Source organism: Dermacentor albipictus, chromosome 8 (genome assembly GCF_038994185.2).
Source record: "Dermacentor albipictus isolate Rhodes 1998 colony chromosome 8, USDA_Dalb.pri_finalv2, whole genome shotgun sequence".
In the NCBI taxonomy this organism is placed as follows: domain Eukaryota; kingdom Metazoa; phylum Arthropoda; class Arachnida; order Ixodida; family Ixodidae; genus Dermacentor; species Dermacentor albipictus.
Window position 1 is genome coordinate 106,167,170 of NC_091828.1, and position 17,831 is coordinate 106,185,000.

Here is a 17,831-nt window from a genome sequence, read left to right on the forward strand (position 1 = left end):
TCATCAGGGGCTCGGTTCTCAAGGAGCTCTGCTAGTATCTGAAAGAGTGCAAGGCATGGATATCATGAATTTCAGCATATCAGTATACATGACAGCAGTTGGATTACTTACAATAATTGAAATACTTTTTCAGTAATTTATGTGTTGGATTAGTTGTCTAGTGATAGTAATGTGAAATATTTTGTCTAATTTCATGGCAACAGTAATTTAGTAATTGCGCTAAATATGCACCAGTAAGCTGTGTACGGCGTCAGGACGTTGGTAATGTGGTGAGGTGTCATTGAGAAACATGGGGGGAGGGCATGAAAGTGTATGTTACCTTAAAGAAAGGTTGGCGTCCCTTTATACTTAGCTTTTTGTTTCTTGTATGCATGAAAACTTTTTGGAAGCAATCGTAAAGTAATACCATTACTTTTTTAAGGCGGTAATTGGTAATGTAATTCAAATCAATGAGCGTAAGACAGTAATGAGTAATGTATCATAATTACTTTCAAATAATAATTTTCCCATGCGTGATGCATAGCTAGTTCCCTAGGAACAAGGCCAAGAAATTTTTTTTTTTGCCAAGCAGCGATGCCTGTATTGGGGTAGACCACGTCGAACGCTGATAACTTGAATACCTCACAACGTTACTTCTTTATTTGAGCCCGTTCGCCTTGCCACGGGCGCGGCTGTGCCGGCGCTCGCGGCTGTGCCGGCGCTGCTGGTAGCAAGCTGTGATTGCGAAATCTACGGAACGAAGTTTTTACACGCCGAGTTCAACTACTCTAACGCGAGCATGAAAATATTACCGTAACGCCTCATGTCGTGCGATTTGAACACGAATGCTGAACAGCTAAATCTGCGGGCACCACGAGGTAGGACGAATAACAAATATCACTGAATGCGCAAGCGTAAGCCCGGGCAGTTATTTCACCGTATCAGAACAGCGCCGAACAAACAGCTGTAGTACAGTGTTCCGTGACAAAGCGGAGAGGCAAAACAGGATGAAAACGGCAAGCACTTTGCACGTAAGTGCATATCCCGGCTGTGCCTCCACTTCGCTTCGTCGTAGACCGTTTGTTCGACACTAAGGTGATCATCTGGTAAAAAATTGCCCGTGTGCACATTAAAACCCTTACCTCACGCTTTCTCCTCTTGGCGAAGGCCGCTTTTGGAGGTGGCGAGGTGTTTCTCTTGTAGGAGAATATAGACGGAACAACGCCGGGCTTCAGTCGCGCCGATTTAACTGGAATACCGATTGCCCGCATCGTTGTCAAGCTCCGATGATAGTCACTGTCGCGGAAATGGTCCGAGCACAGCACAGTTGATTTCGTCAGCACGAACTTATCTCTCCTCACCGCACGCACCCACTGCGCTGCAAGCTTCTTTTCCTTCGGGAATTTGTGAAACACCACATCGTCTCGCCCGCCTGTGTTCGCGCAGCCGAATGCTGCACAAAACGAGGGCATGTTGGGCGCCCTTGGCTGTAGGCACTCACGCAGCACAGAAGGAAAGAACAGTTTACAAATCGCAAAACAAACGTGAGCGGCGGCGGCGGCGGCGGCGGCGGCGGCGGCAGATCTCTCGTAGCGTCGTTCAGTAAAGCGCAGGACGGAAAGAGGCATGCCAGCACATGTCAGCACGCCGGTCCGCAGCTCGGTTAGCTCGGCCTCCGCCCATGACGTCACTCTCGCCGGTTCTCTCCTCCGGCAACAACCTCACCCGGCGCTCCGGGAAGCGATGGGGGCGTGTCCGCGCGGGCGATTTAGAAAGCAATTTCCGCCCCTAATATTAACAAAACGAAAAAAAAAATTTTGGAACCGTAAATTATTAGGTCTGTTCTTCCCAATCCCAGCAATTCATGGAAATTGAAAACCGTTTCAGCTTCCCTTTAAGCACTTCAGCAGAGTGAATGTGGGTCAAGTATTTCCCTTTGCGCTTGTAACCATGAGACATACTTGGATTTTCTGGACACTTTATCGAATCATTGGCCATGATTGATTAAGCATTGCTTGCAATAACAATTGTGCCTTATCCCTATTGTGCATACAATCCCTATTTTTAACGCGATAGCGTTAAGGAGCCCGTGCCTCAGAAACTACGGCGTCAGCTTCTGCGTGCCGCGTCGGCGTTGGACGTCTCCTCGGCAAAAAGAATTTGGAACGCAATTCCGAACCACGCATACCCAACCCCTTCTCTGCCACCAAAGTAGCTCATACCTTGCCTTTCATTCTTTACAAAGTTATTCCTCGCAATTTTGAGAACGGCAGCCCACAAGCAAATGTAATGGGGAAAAAATGGCTGTGGCTTAGCTAAGGTTAGGCCCAGGATGCGAAGCATACTAGCCTTTATTTTAGTTGTTGAACCACTGTTTAGCCTGGTGAACTGCTGTTGCTTGGCTATATTTGGTTCGGCTAGACGAAGAAACAACTCATGCGTTTCTCTGCTTCGCCTTCAAGAGTGGAACGCGATAGCGTTCCCGTCGACCCGCCAAGGTGTGTAAGACAATGGGCTATGGCGCAGCGACTACGCACCCCGCATTGGACGCGGTGAGCGTCGAGCAACGCAGCGTTCGGCGCGGCAACGAAATGTGCGCCTGAGCAAGCGACGCACGCCTGAGCCTTAGAAACAGCTCGTTTCTAAGGCAACACCGCATTCACTAGAGGCGCTTTTGTACCGCTTTGAAGCATCGTACTCGTGGCTCAGTGGTAGCGTCTCCGTCTTACACTCCGGAGACCCTGATTCGATTCCCACACCCAGCCCATCTTGCAAGAGTTGAGCCAAAGCCACCTAGAAACAAGCGCAGCTGCTTATACCGCCGCGAGCGACGGCGCGAGTTGGAGCCCCGTTTCTCCTCTGTCGTGACGTCACGGTGTCACGTGGTATTGAAGGCGACACCGCCGCGCCTGAGGAGCTGGGTTGAGCTCTCGTAATATGCTTCGCATAAAAAAAAACGCCGCAACGTATTCTCTTCTGAGACTGAAACATTAAAAATCCGAAACAATAGCAGGAGATCGACCCACGCAAGAGGCAGCGTTTCCACCACAAAGCTCGCCTTCGTGCATAGCGTTCGCAGCCAGCGTTTCCCAGTAAACGTTACGGTTACATAAGTTGTAGTTCCCGGGAAGCATGAAAAGCAGTAAGGGGTCTTTGAGCGCTCTCGCGTTCCATTCTTAAAGGCGAAGCCTAAGCGTCCTCCAGATTTTTCATCCAATCACTTGAGCAACCGCGCACGGAGACCTTACCTTCCTCAGCGTCGACACTTGGTTGACACTTTCCTTTTTTTTCTGCTCTTGTAACATACATTACATTAAAAGAATTTTGTCAAGTAAAAATGTTTCTCAAGACTGTTTGCACCGATACCGAAATTCTCCCGTTCTTAAAATATTTTGTAAAGAACTGCCGCTACCCCTAGAACAATTTGGAGGGTTGTTAAATGGGTCGTAATGAAGAGGTGTTATTTTTCCTCGGCTCCATTCACCGCTGCAAGTTTAGGGCACATTCACACCGGCGACTTGAGGAGGTCGCGCGACCATTTTCGACTCGCAATCAAAAAGCGACCGAAGGCGACTGATGTTCACACCGGAAAGCCCGGCTGAGCGCGACCCGCAAGTCGCGATCCCGGAGATTATCGTTCTCAGCGAGAACTCTCGGAATCTACGCGTAATTTGAATGCGACGCCGGAGGAGGCCGGACGTAGACACACGAAAGATCACTTCCGGTGCGCCGCTGATTGGTTTATCAGTTTTGCGACCACGGTCGCGCGACTGAAAAATCGCGCAGAGAGCGACTCGCCCAAAATGGTCGCTTTTCGAGAAAGGCGACCGTGTGCGACCATTTGCGACTGGTCGCAAAGCGACCAACTTGGTCGCGCGACCTCCTCAAGTCGCCGGTGTGAATGTGCCCTTACACTCTCCACGAAGGATGTGAAGGCTTGGACACTATTTTACAAACGTGCCGTGTCTACAATGCTTCGTTATTTGTATATTTTATTGTCCTGGTGGAATTGCGCCGTGATTGTGACTCGGTGTTCGTATCGTCTCGTGTCTACTAGAGCGCTAGGGCGTAGTCTCATCTTCGCTGTGTCCCAATTGCCCCCCTCCAAGAATCCAACAAACATGTGCTGCTCGAATGCGTCGTTGGTAGGGTATATAAGGGCCGTGCTTGCTGGTTTTCGTGGCCTTAAAGTTAACGGCTTTATTACATCTGGTGGCTGCTCACATGACCTCTTCGCGCGACCTCTAATAGCTGTGGGGGCGCTTTGTCTATGGCTGAACCGGTGCGAGGCATCGAGCTGCTGGGCTGAAGTAACAGGGTTGGGAACCAACCATCGGACCAACTTGGGTCACTGAGTATGTGGCACTGCGAAGACATAGTGCTGCTTTTCAATGAACCTTTTTCAGTCCGACATGGGTCCCTGTAGACGAGGGAGTAGGTGGGTACCGCTGCTCAAAGAAACTCTTTCACGTCGACATGGATTACGGGGTGTGCGCCACTCGGTCTGTATTGGTCTCCAATGCACCTCCTTCGAGTCCAGCTTGCGTCACTGGGTATGTACGTGCCAATAGGTGTGTGCGCCGCTCTTCAACGAACGTCCTTGACGCTAACTTGGGTAAACAGGTGTGTGCGTCACTGGGAACTTGCCGTTTTACGGTGACGAAAAAAGATGCCTCCAATTTCTCCGAAGCTGAGTGGAAGCGAGGCCTAGTCACAAAAGTTCCTCAAGGACAGCAACCCGACGTATAACAGGCTGTGCCACAATATGCACTGGGTATGTTCCACTTTTTTTATGAACCCATTTCATGTCAACGCTTTAGTGAGTTCTCGCCATCCCAGTGGGATGCCGCTCTTTCCAGCACAGCCTTGGACGGCCAGGGATACCCGGGATAGCAACAGCAAATAGGCTCTGGACTGAGGGATCCACCCTTTGGGACTTCATTACAGAACAACAAAGTTTTCTACAACTACTTCTTACTACAACACTGTAAAACAAAATTACACATTTTGGGTCGTATCTTGCCCCACAACGATAACCTCATCTTTCTTGTCCACATTTCCTTTATTTAACGCTGCGAGCCCGGTACTTCCCAGTCACGAACGACATGCGCGTTATCGGCATGACATGGCATTCTCGACAGGAAAGTGGCGAGCACAGCGTGTTCAAGAAAGGGCTAGCAAGCAAGTCAGATGACGATTATTGCCTGGCAAGATACGACCCAAAAGGCGTACTTTTGCTTAAGAGTGTACCAGTGCTACTACTACAACTAATATTACTACTAGTGAGCTGCGCTGTGAATGCATTGGGAATGCGTCGCTCTACAACGAACCTGCCGCCATCTTGGGTCACTAAGTACGTACCAGTGAATGTGCGGCCAAGCAAGGGAACAATTCTCACTGTGCGCAGGCACCGCTGACCCAGGCGTTTCGTGTCGGGGGCATCGAGGGGAATTCTCGGCAGTGCCCCTATACATGGTTCGCTCAAGAGAGAGTTAGTTTCGCGATTCGCAGTTGTTCGATACTGTTTTCTTGACACGTCATTCTGTTTCCTTGACGTCCCTACAACGCGAGAATATTACCCCCATCCAGTAGCATATTGTCCCCGAGATGTGACGATGCAGGCTATAGGAGAGAGAGAGAGAGAGAGTAGAGTAGATTTTAATGAACAGAAAGGAGGAGAGGTCGGCCTGGAGAGCGTGTCTCTAGCCTGCTACTCCTCACTGGGGAAAGGGGAAGTGGGAAATACAGGGAAAGGTAGGTGGCGGGTGATTATGTTATGGTACAATGAGATACTATATACACGTTGTCCAATATGCGGGTGCGCAGTGAACGCGCATACACGTAACGGTAATCTTGTCCATACAAAAAGTAATATTGTCCCAAAAAGTTATTGCGCAAACACATTTCGTATTGACTGCACGTCTCACAGCTTCTAAAGGCGATCGTCTAGACCAGTCTCACTTGAAAAATTCAAAAGTGATTTTTTAAGTGAGACTGGTCTAGACGATCGCCTTTGGAAGCTGTGAGACGTGCAGTCAATACGAAATGTGTTTGCGCAATAACTATAGGAGGTATAGGAGGTAGGCAGGCAGGCAGCGAGGCGAATCCCGCAATCGAGCGCTTACGAGTTCAATGGGCGAAATTGTGTCCCTGAACAAACGAAGCACGAAGAACTCGCCGGCGGCGCCGCCAGCAATCGGCGAGAGTGAGTTACCAGCGTGCTCCCCGATACGTCTTTATACTTGCGTCATCAAACTTCCTCGACGAAGCGCTGACCGGCGAATACGCTCGTGCGTTCGAGAACAATCCCCAGATTATTTCGAGCGCGCGCGCGAACAGACGATACGCGTCCCGGCGCTCCTAAAAAGAACGACAGCACTCAAAGACACGTGTGCGATCTCGTAGCGCAAGTGCCCTCTCCACGCGACAACAGAAAAGCGACCAGAAGACGGTGCAGTCAAAGCGAACGATCCAAAGCAGGAATGAACACACGTGGCAATATCAAGGCTCACGCTGTAGCAAGTCAAAAGCGTATACTAAATCATTATTTTACAGAAAGAACCGAGCGTAAGCTGGAGGTGGAGCTTTCTAGAACGACCCAACTGCCAGCAGTGAAGACGTGCACATACCTTCGGGTCACGGAGAGCACGAACATCGATGTCACGTCGACGAACGGCACGCTTCCAGGTCACTCTTCGGTTGCGTCCTTTGGGAACGAGAACACTCGATCCTTCGGGCCTTTGTCATAGTCGCCGCGACAGTGTGGCACACGCCATCGCCCCACTGCGAGAGTTTGTAGGCGTACTACACTAACGCGAACGTTCGGCAAACAAAGCACTTCACATCGTGACGCAGCAGTTCACAGGTGAAGAAAAGACGTACGTCTGCTCCGGTGGCCAACAGTAGCGCCAGCACGCCGCTTCAAAGGCTCGTCAGGCTTAGCAATCCTGGTCTCTCGAACGGCGTGGGCATGCGTGGGGTCACGTCCGTGCGATGGGAGGTGATGGGCAAAACTGAGTGACGTCAGAGCCCCACGACATGCCACGGCAGGAGGAGTGAGCCGGCCTGGAGATATTCTAGAGGGCGCTTGCGTCTGAACGATGACGAACTTTAGGGTTCTAAACGGCTTCCGAAAGGGTGCGCCCTGTTCGTAACAAGAGTTATGCAGAATAACTGCTGCTCTCTTTAAAAAAAAAAGATTGGCGCCCTGTGGGGCTTGTCTTGTAGCGCAGCGATCATCTCCTTCATCTACCTTGCTTGCGTTTCATTTCTCGAACAATCTGCGCTCGCTACTTTCCTCTCGAGAATTGCATGTCACGCTGATAACGCCCGTGCCGTCCGCGACTTGGAAGTACCGGGATCGCAGCGTTAAACGAAGCGAATTCGGTCAAGATAGTCGACGATTATTGTTGGGGTACAGGGTAAGTTACAAAGAAGGCAAACTTTTTGTTGGAGTGTAAAACGAATTCTGGCGCCGGCAGCAAACCGACCCGTTCAGCCAAAGGTGCTTGACATTAAATCATGGGGTTTTACGTGCCAAAAGCACTTTCTGATTATGAGGCACGCCGTAGTGGAGGGCTCAGGAAATTTCGACCACCTGGGGTTCTTTAACGTGCACCTAAATCTAAGCACACGCGTGTTATTGCATTTCGCCCCCATCGAAATGCGGCCGCCGCGGCCGGGATTCGATCCCGCGACCTCGTGCTCAGCAGCCCAACACCATAGCCACCGAGCAACCACGGCGGGTGGTGCTTGACATCGTCGAAATTCCGCCTTGTCGTCAAATTTGCGTAGATTGGCCCATAGACCTGTTATGTACGGCTTCTCTCATCGGTTCTCGAAATTTCATGATTTACAGAATTCGGCAGTATGGCGGAGTTTGACCGAAATGTCCAGAATTGTGCTCCAGAAAGAAGGATTCCCCTTAAATTTCGCCCTTAAAGCTTCCAACGGCTTTGTGACTTCGGAATGGCTGATCACAGGCACGTACCCAGGGAGGGGCCCGGGGGGGCCCGGGCCCCCCCCCCCCCGAAATCAAGTGGCATACCCCCCCCCCCCCCCTCCCCACCCACGCCACCACTCCTCACACATTCCTAAAGCGCCACCAGATCAATGTTGAGACTTGACAGCCGTTCATCGGTCAGCATTATGCTGCCTTTTTCACTCCTTTGAGATGGCAGTAGTTATCGGCACCTCTTCTAATGTGAAGGACAGGTTTCTCATAGATTCCGCACCCACACGATTAACTCGAGATGCGTTCAGTTGTCACCATCTATTCAACCGTCACGTGCATAGCTGTTGCTTTTGTTAGTTTAACCTTCTTTGTTTAGGCTGATCCTGGGACCAGGAGAGGGATGCGGCTGTAACTCAGCTGGTCTGTACTCCCATGGAACGAGTTGCGGCCGGAGAAAACGCCAATTGCGTTTAACTTTTCCCTTTGCTTCATTATTTTCTTGAGTTACGGCTCGCCGCGACGCTGGCAGATGCCCGGAACCATATACACGTGATACGGGTTAGATAAGGTGGGAAATAAAATAATGTGAAATGGCGTCCATCATGAAACCCTGCAATAACCCTTAAACCCATAAGCAAGATGACTGTCGCCCGTTACCTCGTCTGTTTTTTCCCTAATTGTATAGCACTTTTTGTGCAAAATTGGCAACTGGAAACAAAAATCGCAAGTAGTTGAGAAATTAAGCGATCTGCTAAGGGAGAGAGCCAAGGCAACAAGCAAACTCCAAGCAAAAGCGAATAATAAAAAAGTTAAGCGTTGTTTATGAGACTATTTATGGATCAACAGCTTTTTATTGAAAAAGGAAGTAGAGAAAACGCCGCCGGAAGTGGAGAACAATTACTTGTTTTGAATGACGCTTCTACAGTTATCGGTCGAACAGCCTCACGTAGCCACTACTCGGCTGTGCTTATGTGGGTGCTTTTCTAACCTTTCGCGGTGAGCGCAGTACGTCTAGAATCGCAGAGTCCTGCGCTTTACGCCATTGTATGGGACTGGCGGCCGCACAGCGTTACGCAATTCGCGGAACTGTCAAAACTGATCAACAAGGCGAAAATAACTGATATTTGAAACCATAACATGAGAAACACTGAATAAGCCGTAAAAAATGAACGCAGCCTGAAATCAGTAAGAAAGAAACCTGGCATAGGACAAACCATGATGTATGCACTAAAATATAAAAAGGGGAATATCATCAGCAATCTTGAAGATATAGTAAAGGCAGCGGAAAAATTCTAAGCTGACCTGTATACAGTACCCAGAGGAGTCACGATACCTCACTTAGAAACAGTAATGAACAGGATACAGAAACTACTATTTGACAGAAACCACATTTGATACCCACAGAAACCCAGAAACCCACATTTGACAGCTTCTGCAGAGTATAAACACCTGGCATTTCCCTGGCATAGCGAATCTTGTTACACAAAGATGCTTGAGGTCTGCCTCACCAAATTACGCTGCCGCATTCCCTCCCTAACTTTCTATTTATACAGGTCGGGTTTGGTTCCCTCTCCCCTTTGTTCTTATTGTGAGGAGGAGGAGACGATACAGCACTTTCTTCTATCTCGTCGCCGCTTTGCTGCGTTAAGAAAAAGATTGTTGGAGATATCTTTTCGAAGAATTGGCCTGGACTTGACAGAACCTGCAATTCTTTCGTTCGGGCCGTCCACTTCGGGATTCAGCCACAGGGATGTATGCTTCACTGTCCAAACATTCCTAACAGAATCTAAACTAATGCCCTGCTAAATTCTATTTTTTTATTACTTTTACATTAATTATTCTTCATTCAACAGCACCTTCCTGATTTTATTTTAGCCGGTAATTCAACCCTATTAAATGCTATTGCCATAGATATTAGGAAATTTATGCTTTATAATATTTTGGAATAATCCACCCATTTCTTGGCCAATCTCCCATCGTGGGTAGGAGCCACACGTGCCACAGGCTACAACTACAACAACAACAACAAAGGAACAAGAGATCAGGATCGCCAGTCGGCCACTAGAGACTGTGAAGGAGCACGTTTACCTAGGTCAATTAATCACAGGCAGCCCTGATCATGAGAAGGAAATTCACAGAAGAATAAAAATAGGTTGGATCGCATACGGCAGACTGCCAGCTCCTTACTGGAAGCTTACCATTATTATTGAAAAGTAAGTTGTGCAATCAGTGCATTTTGCCAGTGCTGACACATGGGGCAGAGACTTGAGAGCAAGTTAAGGACAGCGCAAAGAGCGATCGAACGAAGATTGCTAGGCATAACGTTAAGAGACAGAAAGAGAGCGGTTTGGATCAGAGAGCGAACGGGTATAGACGATATTCTAATTGACATCAAGAGGAAAAAATGTAGCTGGGCAGGTCATGTAATGCGCCGGTTAGATAACCGTTGTACCATTAGGGTTACAGAATGGTTACCAAGAGAAGGAAAAGGCAATCGAGGACGACAAAAGACTAGACGGAGCGATGAAATTAGGAAATTCGCGGGCGCTAGTTGGAATCGGTTGGCGCAGGACAGGGGTAATTGGAGATCGCATTGCAGGGAGAGGCCTTCGTCCTGCAGTGGACATAAAACAGGATGATGATGATGATGATGATGATGATGATGATGATGATGATGATGATGATTATGATGATGATGATGGAGGTGGTGGGACCCCCCCCCCCGAAAAAAAATCCTGGGTACGTGCCTGGCTGATCATTTCCAACGGATATTGAGTTATGAAGGAATAAATAAACGTAAATAAATTTGTACGACGACCGCATGGAATACGAGGACCCCTAGCGCTTCTAGAAACCCCACGTTGTAACCATTATACGCCACGGACGAACGCTTCTAGAGGCGGAATGAAACACGTTCAAGGAATTCTCTTGGGATAAGCAATCGGCGTTGAGAAGCTTGACCTCGACCGTCGAGACGCCTGACCTTGACGCGTTTCGATTTGACCACGGACAGCTCGACAGGTGCGCAACTAGCAACTAGCAGCGACGATGGATGCATGTTTGCGGAGCCTCCTGGGTGCTACGCGTGAAGGCGCGGGTACGAATCCCGGCTGCGCCGGCCGCATTTTGATGAGGGCAAAATTGAAAGAAAAAAAGAAAAGAAAGAAAGAAAACGCTCGTGCATTGGGCGCACGTTAAAGAACCCCCGGTTGGTCGAAATTAATCCGGAGTCTCGCACAACGGCGCGTACCTCGTAGTCATACAGCGGTTTCGGCACGTAAGAACCCCAGAATTTAACTTATTTTATTCAATTTAGTTGTTCGAGTATTGCGCATTTAGAAACAGATGGAGTGCTTGAAAAAAAGAGAGATGTGCTAAAAATGGCGGACAAAGCGAAGGGAACAGAGCCACCAAAACATTGGAAGCACACAAGCGGAGGTGTCAGAATGATGCATCTATCCATACTAACCATCGTACCCACGGTGGCTAACGATCGCAACGCCAGAGTTTCCTCTAGTGATTACTTTGATACGGATTTGTTGCCTTGTCGTATTTATCAAACCTGTGATGATGATGATGACGATGATGATGATGGTGATGATGATGACGACGATCGTGATGTTGGTGGTGGTGGTGGTGGTGATGATGATGATGATGATGATGACGATGATGATGATGATGATGATGATGATGGAGTTGCTCTTGCTCCTTGTCGTTCTACCGCGCCGCTTCTTGGCTAATCGCCAGTTGTTGCTGCCGCTGACGATGATGTCTTATTTAGTGGCACAGAGTCAATTTTGCTTATTCAGTGGCACGCGCCAATGCTTGGGCTCGTCGTCGTCATCGCAAATTAATTTTAAAAATTACAAAACTGAAATAGCAAAACAACAATGATTTAGAGTAATATTATTAATAATACTATTATACCAAATTTTAACTCTCTCATTCCTTACGTCAACCCTTTACTGTAGGCATTCATAACATTAAGTCCCTTTCGCTCGACCCATTCATGCAGCGCTGTCTGCATTCTTAGACTATATCCCCCCCCATTTCATACATTATCAGTTTCTTTCATATTTTCGATTATATTTTTTCCTTGTTTCGCTTTTTAACCATACTATGGGACCATCATCATCATATTCACCCTTGGCATCCCTGGTCCGTGCCAAGTGTCGGTTCGGCAGTTTATTTTTCACCTTGGATAATATATTTATTTTACTTTTTGTGTCAGTTATTTATTACCCAAATTCTTTTATTCGTTCAATCATATTACCACCCGGTTCGTGGCCTATCCCCCATAGTAGGTTTGTGCCATTTATTGAGGATTCATCATCATCATCATCATCACCCGCCGGTTCTCCACATTTCTCTCCCACCCTCGACATGACGCTCCCTTCGTCCGAGGCGACGACCTCTTCGCACCACGGGGACTCCAGCCGGACGCAGGGGTCCAACTCCGGGAAGGCAGGTGGGCGCTTCACGACAGAAGCAGCTGTTAAAAGCGTGCAGCTTTCTAAAGAACCACTGCACTCTAAAAACAGTTTGCACCCTTTGGGGTGTATATTTGTCCCACAACGATAATCGCCATCTGCCTTGCTTGCGTTTCCTTTCTTGAAAACTCGGCGCTCGCTACATTCCCGTCGAGAATGCTGCGTCACGCTGATAACGCGCATGCCGTTCGTCACTGGGAAGTGACTGGCTCACACCGTTAGAGAAAGGAAACGCGGGCAAGACAGATGACGATTATCGTTGTGGGACAAATATACACCCCAAAGGGTGCAACTGTTTTTAGAGTGTGGAAAATCTGGCACTTACGGTCTACGGCTGGTGCACGTATACGTCTGTTCACGGAGCCGTCACGAAAATCAGTGACAGCATGTTGACCCCCTTCCGGCTTCAAACGGTTTTGCGAATTATGTAAAATCGTCGTTTAAAACAGGATATTGCGTATCAGATGCAACGGTTCACAGCTATTACGCGATTAAACACGCATTTATTGCCCTCCCGTAATTAAATGAAACTGTGTTCTGCTTCAAAAATTTAGCAGAAGACACGACAACAACTGAAGCCACAGCCACGAAGGTTAGGCAAACCTATGCACTATACCCACCGTTGCAGTGGCAGCTGAACTAATGCTGCTCCGGGGTTGTGTGTAATAAATTTTGTAAAATCTAAGGTCTAAGCGTAGCCTCCGAGATCGCTCTGGCTTCAATGGCCTGCCTACCATGACCATTGCCTCCGAGATTACCTCATTGCGTTCTCAGAGGTCGCGGTTGAAGGCAAACTGAAGAGTTCTAACAATAAATTGCGAGAAACGGGTTGGGCTCAGATCATCGGCGAGGAAAATGGTTGGTGCATAAGCGCACCTTCTAGCTTGCCTAACTGGATCTGGGATAGAAGTTACGAGAATTGCGATGCAGAACTGGAGCCAAGTCACCTGGCGGTAACTAATGATCTATTGTAAGCGTTGCATAAATTCGTTTTCTGCCGGAGACCATTCTTCCCCGTACTATCACTGTCGTCCAGATGTAGCTCGTCGCAAGGCGCGCCTCCTGTTCCGAATTTATGTCGTCGCCGATTCACTAGCGAAAGCGTCTTGTCTGATCAGATCGTGCACCCGACGCACATTGGAAGCACCGGTGGTTACTCTGGAATACAGTGATGCATGTACAAATAACGGACGCGCCTGATCTCTGAGTTAGATTCGAGGACCAACTGTTGTGCAGCTATCGCAGTTATTTGACTGTTCAATTGTTTTTATTACAATATAAATTATATGGACACTCCAGGCGCCTTTCTGTCATCGCCGTCGCCGTCGCCGTGATGTTTCGTATAAAGTCCGAGGGCAATGACACCGTCGCCGTGCGCCGTATGCCGTATGTGCGAGTGAAAGCGTGCGAGGGGAGCCGACAATTGGCGGTTCAATCTCGCGTGCGCGACGAACGAGAGTGGGAAGGAAGCGCGCCGTCTTCCGTCGCACGCGAGGTTCGGGGAGGAGGGTGGGGAGGGGGCAGCGTTTTGCTGCGTATTCCGCGGCCGCGAGCCCCATATTTCATTCATTCATTCATTCATTCATTTATTCATTCATTCATTCATTTACCCGCCGTGGTTGCTCAGTGGCTATGGTGTCGGGCTGCTGAGCACGAGGTCGCGGGATCGAATCCCGGCCACGGCGGCCGCATTTCGATGGGAGCGAAATGCGAAAACACCCGTGTACTTAGATTTAGGTGCACGTTAAGGAACCCCAGGTGGTCGAAATTTCCGGAGTCCTCCACTACGGCGTGCCTCATAATCAGAAAGTGGTTTTGGCACGTAAAACCCCAAAATATTATTATTCATTCATTCATTTATCCAAAGTTATTTGTACAGGATGAATTTGCTGGTCAGCCTAAGCACGCAGTGCTTGTAAAATGACCAGGCAGTTGGTGAAACAACATATCTCGGAAGCGATCCGTTGTCGAGGATTTCGATGGCTCGTACCTTTGTGCGTGCTGCGTTCTCGCCGCTCAGTTAGGGTTGAAGCGATAGGCAGCACGAAGGTCAATTCGCTCGCTGCTGCTGCCGCACTTCCTCACGCCAGCGTTTTGACAGTGAGTGCCCGCGGTCATCGAGTGCGATGTGCTCACGTTCGCCTGTGCGCGCTGACACCATGTTTGTTAAGTTAGTTAGTAAGCGAATGTTTGCAAATTGAGAACGCCCGATAAAGCTACTATCCCTATTTTTCGCAGCTGTCTACTACTTCGCTACCGCAATCGATGCTTTGCCGTTCGGGCGAAACTGTGACTTTTTTTCTCAATACAAGCGTGGCCAATTAGGTGGCAAGTCACAGTTTTGCTAAACGTTGTCTTAGGGGGCATTACAGACATACAACGGAAGGCCGTACAGCACACACAAAGCACCGCAGTATTGAGTGTTCGGTTCTTCACCGTCACTACTATGCCGTATACGTTGTTTTCTCACCGATCACATGTGCATATTTGTCGCTTCTTTTATCGCTGTTCTTGTTGTTGCTAAACATCATAGTCTAGGCATGTGACTGTTGCCCTTAGGACCCTTAGAATGGGGCCCTTAGAAAAGGAATATATATATATATATATATATATATATATATATATATATATATATATATATATATATATATATATATATATATATATATATATATATATATATATATATATATATATATATATATATCCCTTTCCTCTTTTGCTTTCGTGTTCCTTCCTCCATAATATGCTTCTCGAGGTAAATGTCGTCGTGTTTCACAGTGCCCTCTGATGGTCGGTCGAAAAAACAACAACGAAGCTGCGTTCGTGCCCTCCGAGTTCGCAACGCGGATCGACGATCTCGGGGGCGACGCTGTGTTACACAAAGGACCCTGGTAGCGTTATTCCGGCCTCGTCAACATGCTGTGTTAGCGCGATCACATTTAAACTCAGGAGATCGAAACTGCGGATACAGGAACGTAAACTGTCGGCATATTGCGAGCCATGGCTTTCCATGCCGTAAATGGCCGCGAACTTGCCCAGCTTTCTGTCCTTATTAGGATCGTTCTTATGTTGCAGTAAAGTTAGCCCATGCGAAGAGCAAATTTTAAAGCCGAATTGAATACGAATGAAATTAGATAGTGATGATACCGAATGGAATACCGGCATCACAACTTTCCCCAATTTTTGTAAGGCCTACGAATTTGGGCCCGTGTTACACTTTAATGAACGTCGCGCCAAGAGTTTCGAAGAAACTAACTTTGTTCGCCAGAAATGTTCGCGCGTATACCTAGTACGCACCTTCCGCTTCAATTCCTGCGGTTGCGAAGGGACGCGAGAGAGATACTTGTTTGGAGCAACATTAATGAAAAGAAGTACTTGAAGCCGATGAAACTGCTAAATAGCGTTTGCTTTTCCAAGTGTGTTGCTGCGTCTCAAGTCAAATTCTCGTTATTAAAGTGCATATGTATTTCTGAAAAGACGTAGGCTCGAGGCAAGCACAAAAGAAAAATGCTGGCATTCTTCCTCCCTCTCCACTAATCACTTTTTACATTACATTTCAATATGTCTCCTCTCACGTACCCCTTATGTCACATTACATAAGGAAAACGTTTCCCGCATTTTTTAAATTTTATTTCTGCTCTACATTGCAGGTTCGCGTAAACTGAATGTATGGCGACCGATCAGGGTGATTGTGAAGGAGATGGTCCTGGCGAAGGAGGGTAAGCTGGATTTGGAGCGATTCGGAGCTTGCTCCAATTGTTAGCGAATTGGTCCGCTTGTGTTAATTCATACTGCGACTTTGGTTTCTTACTTTTTTGGACCATTCGGTTCGTTTATTCACCTTTCGGGAGCGACGCTAACGAATTACGCTCGTTTGCTTTGTGGCCTTCAGCCGGAGAGCGCGCGCAGCGCTTCATACATGCAGTGCACTCCGGCGGGACTCTCGCCTTATTTTGTTATAGCGCAAGCTTGACACGGACAACAGAAGGCACATCTGACACACGCAGTGCCACTTTCAACGACAGATTTATTTCTCGATCTCGTCGCTATATACACTCTCAGAAATATTTACACCCTTTGGGGCTTATCTTGTCCCACAACGATAATCGTCATCTGTCTAGCTCGAGTTTCCTTTCTTGAAAGCTCGGCGCTCGCTACTTTCCTTTCGAGAAGCTGCGTCACACTGATAACGCGCATGCCGTTCGTGACTGGGAAGTACCGGGCTCGCAGCGTTAAAGAAAGGAAACGCGGGCAAGACAGATGACGATTATCGTTGTGGGACAAGATACGCCCCAAAGGGTGTAAATATTTCTAAGAGTGTATACACCCTCGACCCGTCATACAGCACGCGTAAAATTTTGGAAAAAGAAACAAAAAAATAGAAACTGGGAACCAGTGACTCACATATTCACAGAAATCTACACGTTCAACGCGAACAAAGATAATTGAGCTCTTTCGAAGGTAACGAAATGGAAGGTTTACTGACGCACACGTCGCCGAATGTTGATGATATGTGTCTGGCTTCTACTATCAAGCGCTTCATTTCACACCTGCTTCTACTCATGATGACCATTTCTTTAAATCTTGGTTTGCACTTGCATCTCTGGCAATGGGTGGCAAGAAAGCCGTCAGCGGCCAAGTTGTTAACTTTGTTACTGTGTTCTCGTAGCCTGTCATTTATGCATCTGCCTGTTTGACCGATGTAGATTCGTCCACATCGGAGAGGAATGCGGTATACCACACCGGCGATGCAATCAATGAATTTGTTTTTATGTTCTTTTTCGCATGCGCGAACATAAAAGCAAATAAAACTACTATTGTTAAACATACCCGATCCTGGCAATACAAAAGGAAAATAAATCTACTATTGTTAAAAATATCCTATCTTATCTGATTTTGTTTGGTGTTGTGTTATGGGTAATGAAATTCATCGTTATATGTAGTGCACATCTTGACATGTGATTGATCCCATATATTCATATTTATATAGGAACACACAACGTATTGCACTAACTTGTAAGTGTATTATTCAGTTGATTATAACCTATGTCAAGCGTCCATTTGCTTGTGTTCCCTATGCATTATAACACTTCATTTTTGTTCAACTTATTTGGTATGATATCACAGCAACTGTATATTTATTTATTTATTTTATTTATTTATTATATATGATTTGGTGAAAACGCTGTCTGATGCGTACTCCCGAGGCGAAGGCCTTGTCAGGAAACATACGTGTTCCCTTTTGCCACGCCTTGTGGGCATACCTACAACATTGTATTTACGTTCCAAATAAAGATTGATTGATTGATTGATTGATTGATTGATTGATTGATTGATTGATTGATTGATTGATTGATTGATTGATTGATTGATTGATTGATTGATTGATTGATTGATTGATTGAT

The 17,831-nt window shown here is 47.4% G+C and overlaps 1 protein-coding gene and 1 long non-coding RNA gene across 2 annotated transcripts in view; one reads left to right on the plus strand and one right to left on the minus strand.

Annotated features, from left to right (window-relative positions):
* Nucleotides 1-7,112, minus strand: part of LOC139048931 (uncharacterized) — a 35,391-nt gene extending 28,279 nt beyond the window's left edge. Inside the window, exon 1 of the mRNA XM_070523912.1 lies at nt 6,609-7,112. The gene's annotated coding sequence lies outside the window, so the exon portion shown is untranslated. The remainder of the gene's footprint in view (nt 1-6,608) is intronic.
* A 5,154-nt stretch (nt 7,113-12,266) lies between these two features.
* LOC139048602 (uncharacterized) lies at nt 12,267-17,436 on the plus strand. The gene is made up of 3 exons (XR_011507797.1): nt 12,267-12,401; nt 16,077-16,145; nt 17,417-17,436. It is a non-coding gene; the product is annotated as an uncharacterized lncRNA (long non-coding RNA).
* The last annotated feature ends 395 nt before the right edge of the window (nt 17,437-17,831 follow it).